Source organism: Cornus florida, unplaced genomic scaffold, assembly GCF_030987335.1.
Source record: "Cornus florida cultivar Cherokee Brave unplaced genomic scaffold, ASM3098733v1 CherokeeBrave_3.0.0_Hap2_Chr04, whole genome shotgun sequence".
NCBI classification, from domain to species: domain Eukaryota; kingdom Viridiplantae; phylum Streptophyta; class Magnoliopsida; order Cornales; family Cornaceae; genus Cornus; species Cornus florida.
The window spans coordinates 80,443,126-80,458,902 of record NW_026775574.1 but is presented as its reverse complement, the minus strand read 5'-3'; the positions used below and the strand labels follow the sequence as shown (position 1 = coordinate 80,458,902).

General features: G+C 35.1%; 1 pseudogene; it reads left to right on the top strand.

The window, feature by feature from the left end:
- Window positions 1-620: 620 nt before the first annotated feature.
- Window positions 621-15,464, top strand: LOC132303627 (G-type lectin S-receptor-like serine/threonine-protein kinase CES101; annotated as a pseudogene).
- The last annotated feature ends 313 nt before the right edge of the window (window positions 15,465-15,777 follow it).

Genomic DNA, 15,777 nt, shown 5'->3' with positions numbered 1-15,777 from the left:
TAAAAAATAGTAAAAAATTCAATTAATGTAAAATGACTATTATGGCCTTTATTTAACAAATTCAGTTAAAGAAGGGAATTTTTTCTATTTAAATAGTAAAAATAGTAAACAAAATTCAATTAATGTAAATATTCAGTTAAAAAATAGTAAAAAATTCAATCAAAGAAGGACATTTTTTCTATTTAAATAGTAAAAATAGTAAACAAAATTCAATTAATGTAAAGATTCAGTTAAAAAATAGTAAAAAAATTCAATCAAAGAAGAGCATTTTCAGTATTTAATACAATTCATTAATCATGTGCGAGACACATGGTTTGTTAACGGTACTTTTCTAACAGTTAACTATCGAAAAGCTCTAGTTTGCAACGTTTTTAAAATTTTAAGACAGTTATATACCAAAGTAAAATAGAAGGATGTGATTTGCTCTAAAAGTAAGTTGTTTTATTCTTAGCCCTTTAATTAATATCAAAAGATTCAAAACCCTTTTGAATTGTCCATTAGAACTGGCATATGCCTCTCACTATTCAAGTGGACATGACAGAATTTGGGTCAAAAAAAAGTCACATTCAGCTCATTTGATAGGTCCAAGATTTGTAGCCTCCCCACCCTTAGGTCAAGAGAATCAGCTTAAAACTCTCTGCCACACATCTTAAGTCAGCTAATCTTCTGAATCTTCATTTGACACACAGCTTTCTATACACAAACTGCTTCTGGCTATGGCTACCCAAATGGCAGGTTCTATGAATCTAATGTTGCTGCTAATTTTCACATTCTTGTGCTGCCTCGAATTCGATTCCTCCCTCGTAGCAGGAGTAGCAGGAGCAAGCACAATTCGACGCGGTGATGAACTCAAGTCCTCTGTTAGTTCTCTCGTTTCTGAAGGTGGGAAATTCACCTTAGGATTCTTCAATATCACCGCGACTGCATCTAGTTATTTAGGAATATGGTACACCAATGATTACCGACAAAGGAAGGTATGGATTGCCAATCCTAACACACCTATTTTGAACAATTCTGGAGTTCTCAGTTTTGATAGCACAGGAAGGTTGCAGATCATGAGTGGAGGGAGTAGTCTTGTGAATATTTCTGATCAAGTTGGGACTGGAAATGTTAGTGCCACAATAGAAGATTCCGGTAACTTTGTGGTGAAGGATGAAACTGACAGGACTTTGTGGCAGAGCTTTGATCATCCTGGCAGCACTCAATTGCCCGGTATGAAACTTGGTTATAACATCACAACTAGGCAGAATTGGACTCTAACATCTTGGTTGAGTGATGATATCCCGGCTACCGGGGCTTTCACTTTGAGCTGGGAACGCACCCAAGAGTCTGGGCAGTTGGTCATCTGGCGTCGAGGAGAGCGTTATTGGATTAGTGGAGATCTGAAAGACCAGAGTTTTAAATACATGCCATTGTTGAATGCAAATTATTTTCCTTTTCATTACAACCTTAGTTATGTTTCAGCTAGTGATGGGAGCTACTTCACTTTTCCTGTTGCTGATGAAAGGATGCAGTGGGACCTGAAACCAAACGGGCAAATTGTTGCGAGTGATTTTATTATCACCCCATATGAGTTCTGTTATGGTTATCAATCAGACAATGGTTGTGCAAACTTTCCGGTGCCCATCTGCAGGAGCCATGGTAAAACCTTTCAGCAAAGGCGAGCAAACTCTCTTGGCGACCCTCATTCTGACCAAAATCGTAGTCTAAGTATCCATGATTGTATGAAAAGTTGCTGGAACAATTGCAGTTGTACCGGCTTTTCCAGCTTCGAAGATGGAGTGGGCTGTACGTTTTGGAGTGGGAGGTTTACTAATTCACTAGAACTGGTACCTAATACTGTGATGAAGTACGTGCTGGTTGCTGGTAAGTCTACTTTTATCTCCATTAATTTCTGAATCTGGTATGCATTGTTTACATAAGTAATACCTTGGCAGGCCACTTAGGCGGTCGCCTAAAGTCCATGCTAAGAGCTCAAAATTTTAAATTTTTTTTATATTAAGTTGTACTATAATTATTTCTTAGTATTGTTAAACTTTAATAAATATAAAAAAAAATTTATTATGCAAAGATTTATATCCTAAAATAATTTATTTATTATTATTATTATTATTTTTTGTCTCTCCCACTAATTTTGATTTTATATTAGGGCTCGAATATTTATATTTTAAAATAATTTCTTTTTTCTCTCTATCATCATTCATTCCGATTTTATATTAATTTTTTTTTTTTTTTTTTGCTCTCTCCTCGCTCGTTTTGTTGAACTCAATTGATACATAAATTTAATATTGGCCCTCAAAGATTTACATCTTTATATGACTTTTTTTTGCTTCCTTTTTTTTTATTCTCATTCATGTTTTACAATAAATCCCAACCAATATAGAAATTTAATATTAGCCCAAAATTCTTTCTTTCTTTCTCTCTCTCTCTCATTCACTTTTTTTACTCCAGCACTAAAAACATTTTTGGATAAGATACACTAACCATAAAATATTAAATATCTATTTAACGTGTTGTTTGGAAAAATGGCAAAAACTTTTCATATATATATATATATATATATATATATATAACAGCTTAGAAAAGTCGAGCATGGCCTGAAATCTAGCCGAGACCGTTTCCATAACAGACTTATAGTATGACTTTTCATATTCTCTTCTCTCTCTAAACGGTAGGCTTCCGAATCGGATTGGAATCCACAAGTAATGTGATGATCCTAATGAATAAATATTCTAAGCTAATGTTACAAACTTAAGTCTATACCTTGAACGAAATAAAACTATTATTCCAACAATAAGAATATTAGTTAAGCTATTTTGAAATAATTTCTAGCCCTTCGATAATTCTCTAACACTGTATCCTTTTTCTATCCCTAAATTCTTCAAGTAGATCATTCATTCTTAAGCTAACGTGTCTTTGGAATTAAACACACGAGAAACATAATTTATTAGAGGTTTGATTGAATTATTATTCCTCATGTTAACATAATTTTCAGAATTAGTTTATATATCATTTGAGACAAGAATCAATGGTGGTAGAGGTTGAAAAAGAGGAAGTTATGAACATTAATAAATAAACAATAAACAACTTTTTATCCGCAAAGTATAGACAAAAAGAATTTTGAAAATATTATTAATCAATGAATATTCAGCTTCTGTAATGCATGTATTTATAATTAAGAAAACCTCATGGAATTGGGAAATTTAACATCTCTAAGAATTATGAAAAAAAAAGAAGATAAAAAGCATAACCACTACAAACTACTATATATCAAAAATAAAAAGAGAAAAATTCGCATTTTTTTTTGAAAATTTTAAAATCATAAAACACAATTTCTAGGCAGTTTAAATGATGGAATTTGACCAAAAAGTAACGTACATCAGCAGCTTTTCCGGGTTGACTCATTTCCAATCGGGAAGGGATCTTTCAGAGTCAAAACAAGCTAGTCGAAAGTACCTCAAAAATTGTGTCACCTTGCCCATTTGGCTTTTTTCTAATAGTGAAACAACTCTCTATAATCATGGGCAACCTGTTCTACATCACAGGTTATGATTTGTGTCCAGTAGAATATTCCCGATAACTAACGTCCACCTCAATAATAAGCAATAAAAATTTTAGTACTTCTGAGAATTGAGATAATTAAGAAAGTAAGAATTCGTCTGGTTCACTCAACAACAAAGAATAAATAAAATAAAACAAGTTTTAAGATCTCTCAAAGAAATATAAAGATTTTATTTTTTTTTAAAAACTTTGTTGTTAAAACTAAATAAAATTTTTTACTGTTAGTTTTTCAGTTAAATGAGAAGAGATACTGAACCAAGAAAGCCCTCAACAATAGACAAACCCAATTCGCATAAGAAATTCATTATCCTTAAATACCAAAGAGCCCCTGATATTTACTTAAACATATATGGAGTCTGAATTTCGAACTGCCCAATGAAATAGAGGGCTGGTGTAGTCCATACTCTTATCTCATTTGCTTGTTCAAATTTCGGACTCTAAATAATTTTTTTATATAATCAACAGTGAAGCATCTTTGACTCTACACTATATATTTATTGTCTTGTTGGTTATAATTCACTATAAAAGGTGTAAAATTTAAGAAAAAAGACATTTTGAAATGAAGAATTTAATAAAAAATATTATATCTCTTTTTAAATTGAAGCTTTTAGTTCACTATTATCTCAATTTTGAGATTTATTTTTCTGGTTTCATGGTATAACATATATATTTAGTTAATTGATTTCTTAAAAGTTGAGACTTTGAACCAAATGCTTTATGAATAATGTTAAGAGATCTTCCATCTGATCATAATAGTGATTTCTTAAGTTTTCAAGATAATAAAATTATAAATACATTTAAATATTATTACGAAGCAACCAAGCGGAATAGATTTTATTGAACTGAGCTAGCTGGCGCGACAAATCCTACCCTACCTAAGTTCACAACTGTTAAATTTTCAGACTGATTTGAATAATCGTAGCTGTAATTCTATTAGTTTGCCAAAACATTGTTTTGGAATAATAGTATTGAAAACAAGTGCATTTCACAAAGCAAAAAACGCCACATACATATTTAACAATAGAGAATTCATTTCATATTCTTCAAAAAAATTTAGGATCATTATCAAGAAACAGATTTACTCTTTTGAATTGTCCATTAGGACTAGTATATATCCCTCTCACTATTCAAGTGGACTTGACAGAATTTGGGTCAAAAAGGTCACACTTCTACTTAACCTTCATTTGATCAGTCAATTACATGGCTTGATTGATCTGTTATATAACAATTTGAAATAATAATTGTTCCTCCTCATAACATTATAGCAAGCACAATCCGACGCGGTGATGAATTCAATTCCTCTGCTAGTCCTCTTGTTTCTAAAGGTGGTGGGGACTTCAACTTAGGGTTCTTCACCGCGACAGATTTCACTTATTTTGGAATATGGTACGCCAACAACTTTTATGACCAAAAAGGGATTGTATGGGTTGCCAATCCTAACACCCCTATTTCGGACAATTCTGGAGTTGTAACTATTGATAGCACAGGAAGGTTGAAGCTTATGAATGGAGGAAGTACTGTAGTGAATATTTCTGATGAAGTTGGGACTGGAAATGTTAGTGCCACGCTAAAAGATTCAGGTAACTTTGTGGTGAAGGATGAAACTGATAACACTATTTTGTGGCAGAGCTTTGATCATCCTAGCAGAACACTATTGCCCGGTATGAAACTTGGTTATAACCTTACAACTAGGCAGAATTGGACTCTAACTTCTTGGCTAACAGATGATAGCCCGGCTACTGGGGCTTTCACTTTGAGCTGGGAACCCACCCAAGAGTCTGGGCAGCTGGTCATTCGGCATCGGGGAGAGCCTTATTGGACTAGTGGGGAATTGAAAGATCAGAATTTTGAACATATGCTATTGTTGAATAATTACAATCTCAACCTTGGTTATGTTTCAGCCAGTGATGGGAGCTATGTCACTTATTCTAATATGTATGGATTTAGTATGCAGTCGGGGTTGGACCTATATCCAGATGGGACAATTGTTGCTTCAGATAATGTGACTGCTGTCTTTAGCCCATATCAGTTTTGTTATGGTTATCAATCAGACGATGGTTGTGCGAACTCTACGGTGCCTGAGTGCAGGAGCCGTGGTGATACGTTTCGGCAAAAGCGAGCAGCCTTCATAGATATTCCTGAAACTTATGACGGCAATTCAAGTGTAGGTATCAGTGATTGTATGGAAAAGTGCTGGAACAATTGCACTTGTGTTGGCTTTACCAACTTCAGCTCGGCGTGTGTGTTTTGGTTTGGGAATTTAAATTATACAGTAGATGACCCTAATACTGAGATAAAGTACGTGATGGTTCAAGTAAATTCGCCAACAGAGCCACCAAATTCATCCGTAGAACCACCAAATTCATCCGTAGAACCACCAAATTCATCCAAAGGTACGTCTACTTTTAATTCCTAAACAAACAGCCCCATATCAATCCAAAAGTCACAAGTCTTACTGATTACTTCTTCCAACACGTGGGCCTCTTTATATCTATCTCTTCATTACATGAATGCACATATCATTTGTTTTGGATTCCTGATGAAACCAATCATTAAATATAGATATTTATCTGTTTATATATATCCAACAAAAGGATTGTCTTTATCTCTTGATCAAATTCTCCTTTTAACCTTGGCCCACATGTCAATTACCCAATTCTTTTGGAAACAACAATATGTAATTTCTGCTTACCCATTCAACAACAACAACAACAACAACACAAAAAAAAAAAAAAAAATGTAATTTCCTTCCCCATATGAAAAACTACTGTAGTTTTAATCTTTACTCACATGATGGCTGCCACATCATCACAAAATAGCCCCACATGGTGAGCCAATTACTCGCCACGTCACTGCCACACAATTTTGTCAAAATGAGTGTCAACATACTATACTGACCTGGCAATAATCCCTTTAGAGATATTGAAGGGCTTTAGGATCCATGCTTTAGGTTTGAGTTTTTGATGGAAAGCATCTTGAGTGATATTGTGTACCCTTTGTCACATATTGATGATTGGATTGAATGCAAAACTTAAGCACCATATTATATTTCCTAATGGTGCATGCTCACGTATCTGACTCAGGCAGGTTGTGGGATAATGGAGGTCTAGGGTGACTAACCTATTCTATATCAAATTGCAATCCATTCATAATTGTCATTGGACTGGAAAGTTCTGGAAACGAAGGAAAAACACCAAGCATTTGAGTCGGAAAGGGTTCAAAATAAACAGTGGAGGTGTCAATGATGTTGCATAGTGGTAATGAAAATCTTTACCGGTTGGGAATTGAGCCATTTGACATTTGGTTTTTATGCAGGAAACAAGTGGTGGATATGGTTAATTATTTCTGTAGCTATTTCTCTACTTATGCTTAGCTTAGGCTGCTTCTACTATTCCAGAATGAGAAAGCTTAGAAAAGAAGGTATATGTCTTATTTCATATATGTATACATTTAGAGACTGAATATGCTTGTGAGTGGTTAGTTGGATTAATAGTGTTTTCGCTTGCAGGAGAGGAGAAAAAAATGCAAGAACAATACTTATTTGAGTTGACAGCTTCAGACAACCTTAACAATGGAAATGAGGCCGAAAATGAAGCGAGGGAAGGTCGCAATTTGAAGATATTTACCTTTGCCTCTATTGCTGCTGCCACAGATAATTTCTCAGAGGAAAATAAGCTTGGAAAGGGTGGTTTTGGACCAGTTTACAAGGTAAATATCATTTTTTAGTCAACAAAGTTGATTTCTACTTACTAAACCAAAAAAAAAAAAAAAAACACACTTGATGAGTACTTGTCCAACATATTTCAATGATCCATGAATCATATATAACAGGGAAGATTGCCTGAAGGCCGAGAAATAGCAATTAAGAGACTTTCAAGAACATCAGGGCAAGGACTTGTGGAGTTCAAGAACGAACTTATACTCATTGCCAAACTCCAGCATACAAATCTTGTTCGACTTCTGGGGTGTTGCATTCATGGAGAAGAGAAGATGTTAATTTATGAGTACATGCCCAACAAAAGCTTGGATTTCTTCCTCTTTGGTTTGCAGTATCTCTAACCTTACCTAGTTTCAATTCTTTCGGTACACCATTTCAAATTCATTTATGCTATTACCTAGCTCTATTCATGTCACTAATTCTGTCTAAATTTTTTTTCGCTGATACAGACCAAGCTAAACAGAAGCTATTAAACTGGGAAAAACGTTTGAACATCATTGAAGGTGTCGCTCAAGGATTGCTTTACCTTCATAAATTCTCAAGAATGAGAGTAATACATAGAGATTTAAAAGCAAGTAATGTACTGCTAGATGAAAACATGAACCCTAAGATATCAGATTTTGGGATGGCAAGAATTTTCAAGCCAAACGAAACGGAGGCAATCACTAACAGGGTTGTTGGAACATAGTAAGTGAAAAGTTACTCTCTATGGTGACACATTGAAGCTTTTAAATCTTTACAAATTTTTTGTGCTTCACCTCCTAACTAAGTTTTTTTCAATGATTGGATTTAGTGGTTACATGTCTCCTGAGTATGCCATGGAAGGAAATTTCTCAGTGAAATCTGATGTCTTCAGTTTTGGAGTGTTGGTCCTTGAAATCGTGAGTGGTAGGAAAAATACTAGCTTCTATCATCTTGATCGTCCACTAAACCTAATAGGATATGTAAGTGTCTCCAAGTATATTTCTTTTATTTTCATTTTCTAAACTATAACAAATCAATATAGTTTTAATATGGAAATGAAAACAATATTGCCTCAGGCATGGGAGCTGTGGAAAGAAGGGACTGCATTGGAATTAAATGATCCAACACTAAGCAATTCGTGCTCCGAACACCATTTATTGAGAATCATTCATGTGGGACTTTTATGTGTGCAAGAAAGTGCAGAGGATAGGCCAACAATGTCAGAAGTAATTTCCATGCTTAGCAATGAAACTGTGCCTTTACCAGCTCCAAAGCAACCAGCATTTTTCACAGGAAGAAGTGTGCCTCAGGCAATTTCATCAGAAACTAATGAAAGTAGCTCAAAAGATCGTTCAATAAATGGTTTGACTATTTCTGAAATGGAGGCGCGATGAGTGGTAGAAACTTCTGTCCTTTTGATGCTTCAAGTATTGGCAATTGCTTTGAATATTGTAACTGCTTTTGTGTAGAGTTGAAGTATATGTAACAACTCTCATTGGAAAATAAATTTGAGGTTTGCTTACTGTCAAAATGATATTTGTTTGTTTTACTACGGCAACATACATGATCATTATGAAAACCATGCACTTCTTTTTATCATAGTTCGCTAAGAGTGCTATAAAATGAAGAAATGATTGATTTAATTGCAGAAGGGTGATGGCATGTGTTGTTAATATGATAAATTTGGCAGACAGAGAGAGAGAGAGAGAGAGAGAGGAAGAAAAAAAAAAGAAAAGGAAGAGGCCACGAGTCCTACGTTGATGTAACATTATCAATTCTTGTATGTTGTTAATAGGATTAACTTATCATACTTAAGATTGATAAGTTTTCATGTAGACAGCAGAGTCCTTGAATAAAAAATAATGTGAAAACAATGTGCAACTTTCATGCTGATGCTAAATTACGAAAACATGAAAAAAATGTGTAAAGTTCATAATAGAACTGAAATTGGTGCCCATGAATCAGAAAGAAATTAAAATTTTAAATTCTCTCAGAAATATCTAACCTTGCATTGCACCTTTAGCCAAGTGAAGAAAGTCAACGAAATGGATTTTAGAAACCAGCTTTAGATGAGCTCTCTATTCAAAGCTCCGAACATCAGTTTGAACCATACTCAGTATGCAGTCCATTCCTCATATCACTTCTTCTACAATTGATATACACTATAGCTTCCGCCAACAAAGGGTCCAAAACAATATAAACTGAATTTGAACCACATACATTATTCTCTCTTGTGGTTCCTTCCTACCAAGCCCATGCCACTGTTGAAGCAACCAAGACCTGAATTGTTAGCCATTTTCCATTTTTCCTTCAATCAAGCCACCATATTTGGGAGATGCATAGTTGAACTACTAGTTCAATCTTAGCCTTCAAGGCATAACAAAACCATTTTAGCCACAGAACCCAAATGGAAGATGTTTCGACTGTTGCAACTTCTAGATGTTCCCCATTGGTGGAAATTGTGTATGCTTGCCTCGAAAAAGAAAAATACCCAAATAAAAAGGCAGCATTATTAATAAAATTGAAGAACACACATAAGAAAAAGGTACTACAAAATAAGAAAAAAAGAAAGTTTCAAGAATGAAAAATTTAATAACATGTTATATTTAACATTTAAGAAAGTATAAACAAGAAAGTGTAATAATTGTCGGGATATGATTGATTCAATGCACAAAGGGTCATCCCATGTGTCGGTTTCTTTGCAATGTTGTTGATAGGACAAATTTGACAAAGAGAGAGAGAAGAAGAAGAGGAGGAGGAGGACATGAATCCTACAACGATGTAACATCTTCAATTCTGACTTTTTTTTTTTTTTTTTTTTTTTAATCCAAATTCAATCAACATATCGTTTCACGTTCTTTTTTTCTTGTTCTTTTTTTTTTTTTCCCCTTTAAAAAACTTGTAGTGTGAAAATTGAGTCAAATATTAGTCCAAGAAGAAAATTGTGTATGCAGGAGGTCATGCTAATTTGATGGAGGAGAGACATCAATACAAACTTAGAATGACTGGCTTTCATTTAAACAGCAGTCCTTCAGTTCATTCCCATTAGTTATAAAACCAAGCCTGTACAAAGCGGCCAAGTGATTGGATGATTTTGAACTGAGCTATGCATAGCTAAGTGCACAAATGTTAAAAAATCACATTGATTTGAATAATCATAGTTGTGTAATTGTTTTAGTTTCCCAAAACAAAATTTTAAAGCAATCCAAGTCACTAATGGTCAAACCTTAGTAAGTTTAGAATTGACTTTTCTAAGTTTGAACATTATTCAGAAATTCCTAAAGGTCACATTTCAGCACAGTGTGAAAGGTCCTAAGCTTGAACATTATTCAGAAATGCCAAAAGGTCACATTTCAGCTCAGTGTCAAAGGTCCAAGATTTGTTGCTACCCCATACTTACGGTCTAGAAAATCAGTTGAAAATTCTCAGGCTTGATTGGCCTATTATATTACACTTTCATATAATAATTGCTCCTCCTCCTAACATTATCAGATAATAGAGCTTTCTATGAATCTATGTTGCTGCTAGTTTGTGCATTCTTATGCTTCTGGGGATTTGATTCCTCCCTCGTAGCAGGAGAAAGCACAATCCGACACGGCGATGAACTCAACTGATCTGGTAGTCTTCTTGTTTCTGAAAGTAGGTACTTCACCTTAGGATTCTTCAACACCACCATGACAGCTTCCGGTTATTTAGGAATATGGTACACCTATGGGGACAAGATAAGGATAGTATGGGTTGCCAATTCTAGCACACCAATTTTGAATAATTTTGGAGTTCTGACTATTGATAGCAAGGGAAGGTTAAAGCTTATGAGTGGAGGGAGTACTCTTGTGAATATTTCTGATCAAGTGGGGAGTGGAAATGTTAGTGCCACACTAAAAGATTCAGGTAACTTTGTGGTGATGGATGAAACTGATAACAGGATTTTGTGGCAGAGCTTTGATCATCCTGGCAGCACGCTATTGCAAGGTATGAAACTTGGTTTTAACCACACAACTATGCAGAATTGGACTCGAACTTCTTGGCTGAGTGATGATATCCCGGCTACCGGGGCTTTCACTTTGAGCTGGGAACCTACCCAAGAGTCTGGGCAGTTGGTCATTCAGCGTCGAGGAGAGCCTTACTGGACTAGTGGGGAACTGAAAGATCAGAATTTTGAACATATGCCATCATTGGATTCAAATTCTTTTCCGTACAATCACAACCTTAATCATGTTTTAGCTAGTGATGGGTACTACTTCACTTTTTCTGTTGGTGACGAAAGGATGTTGTTGTGGAACCTGATTCCAGATGAGCGAATTGTGGACTGTAGTGGTTTTGTCCTTACCCCACATGAGTTTTGTTATGGTTATCAATCAGACGATGGTTGTGTAAACTCTACAGTGCCTGAGTGCAGGAGCCATGGTGATACATTTCAGCAAAGGCGAGCAGCTTTCATAGGAAACCCTTCCACTTATGACAACAATTCAAGTCCAAGTATCAGTGATTGTATGGAAAAATGCTGGAACGATTGCAATTGTGTTGGCTTCGCCAACTATAGCAATGGAGTAGGGTGTGTATTTTGGGGTGGGAATGTAAATTATACACTAGATGAACCTAATAATGTGATAAAGTATCTTTTGGTTCCAGCAAATTCATCCACTGAACCAACAAATTCATCCAATGGTAAGTCTACTTTAAACTCCATTAATTTCTGAATTTGATCCGCATTGTGTTTCCAACTCATTATTACCCAAAAAAACTGGTAAACAATAAATGAGGCTCATCTGGTTTATAGGTTCAGTATTTCAATTTTCTGGTGTATCATGTCAAACCTAGGATGTGTAACGACCCTAACTGATGCCAAGAATTTTTTTTTTTTTTTTTTAAAAAAATTCGGCATAACCTCTCCTAAAAATGGACCTACCGCAACCTGTTTAAATACATATTTAACTTGTCATGCAACTAATTTCCGAATTCACGGCTACAAAAGATAATGATACAACCTAATAATCTAGACAATGCTTCAAGTTAGGATTATCCTTCCATTCATCAACAAGTTACATATCATCAAGTTCGCATCCCATATGTCATCAAGTATCATAAGTGTATTACATGATCATGGTTCTTCAAAAGAAATTTACATCATTACACCTTTGGAATTTTACAAAAATGAGGGATGAACAAAGGAGTAGTCTATTACAAAATAACAAGGAAAATGCTCCTCTAACAACTTTCAAAGTTGGGGTGGATTGTCGTCCACCGGTTCTTTTTCAAGACCTGAAAAAAAAAATATAGATATAGGGGTGAGCATATAGCTCAGCAGAGACACTTAAGACACAATTCTTGTGTCCTAGTGAATCCAATCAAAGCATAGGCCAATGGGAGATAGGGATCATACAACATAGGGGATCAAATACAACATACAAGTCAATTCAAAGTATAAACAATGCAATGTAATGAAATGAAATGCAATGCATGTCAATGACACTCCCCATTCTCATTCTCAAAAACATCACTTTCAAACGTTAATACAGCCCACCATTTGGTAACCCCGCCGCGACACGAGAGGAGGATTGGCTAGTGTCCCTGACCCTTGGTAACCCCGCGGCGTCATTATAGGGCCCAGCTAGCTCAACCACGTTAGGGCGACTCCCTAGTCCCCTCTAGGCTATATTAACCTTCGGCCCGTTGGTAACCCCGCAGCGACCGGGTTTATCAAAACCAATTTTTTTTTCCAAACACATCACCCAAAATTCCCATTTTTCTTTTCAAACACCAACATCCCTTCCTATGCAACCCAATAAAATGTATGTATCTTACATGATGTCAATACAATGATAAATGGGAATTTAACACTCTACAACAAGTACCATTTCATATAACATTATAGCATGCTTGTAGAATAATAATCATGATAGAAACTCACTTTATAAACATGCTATCCATTCAATCAAGTAACACATATTCACATAACATGGCATATTCTCAAATATCTCAGTTTAAACAAGAATCAAAGCAATCAAACATGCTGTAACACAATTAGAAGAGCATGATTCAATATGGAACAAGATTCCATGGCTTAAGATGTCCCTACCTCAAGATTGCACCAAAACCCTAGAAAATGGGTCCTCAAATTCGAGCTCCCAAAGAGGACCAAAAGCTGGAATTTCTGATACCGGCACGTAGGGCTCGTCGTTTTGCCTCAAACGGCACCTAAATCTGGCAAGGATTGAGAGAGTAATCAAGGGTTAAAGCTTGAAGTGAAAAAAAAAAGAAAAAAGGAAAAAGAGAAGGAGCTGAGAGCAGCAGTCAGGAGAAAGAGAGAGAAAAAGAACAGAGACTAACTTGGTCTCTTAATTCATTTAAAAGGGACGTGGGTCCCACCTCTCTTTTTCTAATTTCTTTTTCTCTTTCTTTTTTTTTTCTTTTAATACACACAGTCATATATATATATATATATATAAAGGCACAAACATTACAGGATGTACCCTTGCTCTTTTGATAGATATAATTACTTCTTACAGAAGATTGATCACACTACTTGTACTGATCTGGAAATAATCCTTTCACATATGTCAGTAGCTTAGTTGATTTTAATTTCTTCACCAAACATTTAATCCGTCTAGATCAAATAAGATTGCTTAAACTTACCTACCCATTCGAATTCCAGTTAATAACCCTCCTGAACAGCCCATACCAGACCTACATGATCTACAAAGTGCATAATATTATAAAGATCGCTTAAACTTACGAGGCTCACATGACCTGCAAAGCGCATAATAATATAATGACCTCTTTTCCACAAGAAATTGAGGGGCTTTAGGATCCATGCTTCAGGTTTGAATTTTGGATGGAAAACATCTCTGGTAATATAGTGCACCCATGTTACATATTGTTGATTGGAATGAATACAAAACCTAAGCACCATATTGTATTTCCCAACGGTGCTCATATATCTAAATCAAGCTGGGCTGTGGGGTAATGGAGGTCTAGGGTGATTAACCTACTCTATATCAAAATTGTCATTGGACTAGAAATTCAGAATGCGAAGGAAAAACACCAAGGATTTAACTAGGAAAGGGTTCAGATAACCAATGGAGGCGTAAATCATGTTGCATAATGGTGATGATAAAGCACTGGATCCTAGACTTATGTAGATATAATATGATACATGAAAATCATATTGGTAATTGAATAATTTAACAATTGATTCTTATGCAGGAAATAAGTGGTGGATATGGTTAATTATTTCTGTAGCAATTTCTCTACTTCTGCTTAGCTTGGGCCTCTTCTACTATTTCAGAAGGAGAAAGCTTAGAAACGAAGGTATATGTCTTATAAATAATAATTTTATTTTATATATGTATATATGAAGATACTGAATATGCTTGTGAGTGGTAAGTTGGATTAATAGTGTTTTTGCTAGCAGGGGAGGAGAAAAAAATGCAAGAACAATACTTATTTCAGTTGACAGCTTCAGACAACCTTAACAATGGAAATGATGCCGAAAATGATGTGAGGGAAGGTCATGATTTGAAGATATTTAGCTTTGCCTCTATTTTGGATGCCACAGATGGCTTCTCAAAGGAAAATAAGCTTGGAGAGGGTGTTTTGGACCTGTTTACAAGGTAATTTGCAATTTTTACTGGATAAAGTTGAATGCTACTTATGCAACAATAACAACAACAATAAGAATAATAACTAATAAAAAAATTGATTAGTACTTGTCCAACATAAATTAATTCAATGACCCGTGAATCATTATATAACAGGGAAGATTGCCGTGAGGGCCGAGAAATAGCAATTAAGAGACTTTCAAGAACATCTGGGCAAGGACTTGTGGAGTTCAAGAATGAACTTATACTCACTGCCAAACTCCACCATACAAATCTTGTTCGACTTCTGGGGTGTTGCATTTATGGAGAAGAGAAGATGTTAATTTATGAGTACATGCCCAAAAAAAACTTGGATTTCTTCCTCTTTGGTTCGCAATATCTCTAACCTTACCTAGTTTCAAATTTTTCAATACATTATTGCAAATTCATTTACGTGACTACATAGTTGGGATCTTTGTATGTCACTAATACTGTCTGAAAAATTTCGTTGATACATCATGTAACATCTTCAATTCGTGTATGTTTTAAATTGTTGGATTCAATTTGAAATCTTCTTACTTTTTCACAACGGGTGTGACCGTGGTGGCGCAACAATTATTGCAAATTGTTGGATTCAATTTTGATTCAATTTAAATTGTCCCAACTAAGAAAGAAAAAAAAAAAAAAAAAAAAAAAAAATTTATCTAAACAATTTATAAACTAATAACAAAAACTCTCATGCACACCAATAAGGCAAGCAGTATCCCTTACGTTTTAAAAATTACATTGACCACCCTTCCTCCCTCCAAACAAATAGGCATTTTATTCCGGCCATTGATCATGTTAAATGACTATGTTGTCCAAAAATAAAATTATACTTATGTAATGACACACCTACATGTACAAATACACATACAACTACCACGGGTGTGACCGTGGTGGCGCCACGGCCAC